The sequence below is a fragment of the Abrus precatorius genome, unplaced genomic scaffold (assembly GCF_003935025.1).
Source record: "Abrus precatorius isolate BTA unplaced genomic scaffold, Abrus_2018 Scaffold2, whole genome shotgun sequence".
Lineage (NCBI taxonomy): Eukaryota > Viridiplantae > Streptophyta > Magnoliopsida > Fabales > Fabaceae > Abrus > Abrus precatorius.
This window is the reverse complement of record NW_020874362.1, coordinates 15,821,863-15,824,627: the sequence shown is the minus strand read 5'-3', so window position 1 is coordinate 15,824,627 and position 2,765 is coordinate 15,821,863. Positions and strand designations below refer to the sequence as shown.

The 2,765-nt window shown below is 36.1% G+C and overlaps 1 non-coding gene across 1 annotated transcript; it reads left to right on the top strand.

The window, feature by feature from the left end:
- Positions 1–1,917: 1,917 nt before the first annotated feature.
- Positions 1,918–2,024, top strand: LOC113860392. The gene has a single exon (XR_003503845.1). It is a non-coding gene; the product is annotated as a small nucleolar RNA R71 (small nucleolar RNA).
- The last annotated feature ends 741 nt before the right edge of the window (positions 2,025–2,765 follow it).

Below are 2,765 nucleotides of genomic sequence, written 5' to 3'. Positions count from 1 at the left end.
CCCCTTACCTCAGAACGACGATTCACACTAGATCTACCGAATATTACTTGTTTTATAGCAAGATTCACCGAAGATTTGGCTTTAGAACGGAGTTTCTCTTAAAATCCTTCAGAATAGACGTAGGATCTCAGATCTGGCGAGAAATCTAAGTTTAGGAAGGTTTAGTATGAGAGAAATGGTAGTTTTTGGCCTTAGAACCTTTGAGAACCTTGGATAGGGGTGAAGAAATGAAAATTTCGTGTGAAGCCCCCTTTTTATAGAAAATTTTCAGAATTTACTATTTCACCGCCGGAATTTACTGTTCATCGCCGGAAACACTGTTCACCGCCTACTGTTCACGCACTGTACGCGTACTGTACACGTATGTACGCGCGTATGTGACGTCAGCCATGACGTCATGATGATGTCACTGATGACGTCAGCAGTCACTGTACATACGCAGTTTTCACTGTTCATACGCGGTTTGCACTGTTCATACACGGTTTGTACGCGGTTTGCATTGTTCATAGGCGGTTTTACTGTTCATCCGACACTGTTCATACGGTACTGTTCACTTTTTTTTTTTTTTTAAAAATAATTTCAAACTCCATCTAAATCTATTCCAATACCAAATAATCCTTCAATTAACATTGAACAAGTATAAAATATTATAGATTACTCAATAATAAATCTCTAGCCTGACACATCACTTGCTGCAATCCTAGTGCACTTGCTAGTATAGATTGCTAACAACAACTTTGCATATGATGGCATTTGCTCCAAAGCTTATGTAAAAGGAATATTAATTTATAATTTCTTAAAAAATTCAAAAATCTCTCAAATTGTTCCTCTTGTTTAGGATTTTTGACTCTTTGAGGATAAGGCAGCCTCTTGTATTTTTCTAGATCTATTGGCTTGCAAGCATCTTCAAAAAGTTGTTTCTTGGTCTACCTCTTAGAATTTATAGCAACTTCTACCTTTTCTTCTGAATGGTCTCTCTTCAATAATTTGAAATTTCCTTGTTGTAGATCTTGTTTAATTCTTCTTTCTTCTGCTACATCACTTGCTTTCTTTTCTGCGAATTTAGGACTTGCAACCACAGCTCCACTCCTTGTAGTTATGGCTTGACATTACTCTTTTGGATTTATTACTGTGTTGCTTGGAAATCTTCCTTCATCTCTGTTGGATAGTTGTTCAGCTAGCTGTCCAATTTGTGTTTCCAACTTCTTCATAGAAGCTTCTTGATTCTTGAAACTTGTTTGGGTTACTTTTATGAATTGCAGCATAGTTTCCTCCATCTCAGTCAACCTTTCAGTCATACGCTTGGAGAACTTCTGATTTCCTTGAGATTGAGTAGCTGTATTCCTTTGAAAATAAGGTTGTTATGCTGCTGGACCTGCATTAGAAAAAGGTAAAGTAGAGTTAGAATTCTTGGCAGCAGAATATTGATTATTCCAAGTAGAATACTACTGATTTATATTGTTTGAGAATTGAAATCCAGGTGGGAATAAAGGTTGTTGTCACTGAAAATTTCCCATATAATTCACTTGCTCTTGTGGTTCACTTGTAGATGCGTCACATGCACCATTGGCATAATTTCCTCCACAAAAATCATAACTTAGTTAATTTATTCCCACACTTCCAGATTGTAGATTGTTGATCTGTTGAGTCAAGGCAACTATTTGTTCTGAAAACATCTGGTTTTGCAGTTGATTCTGTGCAAGAAAAGTTTCTAAAATCTTGGCTTCATATCCAGTACTTCTCCCTGCATTTCTTCAGTTTGAGTTCTGGTACATTGATGATGCCATCATCTCAATGATTCTCTAAGCTTCTTCTAAAGATTTCATGTTTAAAAAGCCTCCTGCAGCTGCATCAACCATGGTTCTTGTTGCTGCATTCATCCCATTGTAGAAAGTCTCCAACTGCATCCAATCTGGAATACAGTGATGTGGACACCTTCTCAGTAGTTCCATATATCTTTCTCATGCTTTATACAATGATTCTCCTTCCTGCTGCACAAAAGATGTAATTTCTCCTCTCAATTTGGTTGCTTTGGATGGAGGGAAGTACTTGGTTAGAAATTTGTTCACAAGCTCTGTCCAAGTTGTAATACTTCCTTATGGTTGTGCTTGTAACCAGCATTTAGCCTTGTCTCTCAAAGAAAATGGAAACAATCTCAGTCTTATGGCATCTTCACTTACTCTATTCATTCTTATGGTATCACAAAACTGCAAAAATTTGAAATATGCAGCTTATGATCATCAGAAATTCCACCTGAAAATTGGTCTTGTTGCACTGTATGTAGCAAGGCTAGTTTAATTTCAAAGTGATTAACTTGAATGGTTGGCCTAACTATTGAAGAATTATAACCCTGCATGTTTGGAATTGCATAGTCTCCTAATGTTCTCATCCTATGTTGCTCTGCCATCTCTATTTCTGGAGTTAACTGTCCTTGAGGTGTAGGTGTTCCTTTTTGGATAGGAGTATTCTGAATCTCTAGAGATTGCATAACCTCTAATTCACTATCACTTCCTAAGAAATTTTCCACTCTAGCCTCTCTTCTTAATCTTCTCAAAGTTATATCTATATCAGGATCAAAGACCAAAGTTGATTTATTTTTATTTTTGCTACGCATATACCATTAAAAAAATTACAGATATAGTAGAGGAAAACAGAAAACTGTACTAATTCACAATATACAAATGCAAAGTAACTACTTACAACAATATAAAATCAATCAGAAATTAGAACTACACAAATACGAAATTAACTATTTCAACTGATTG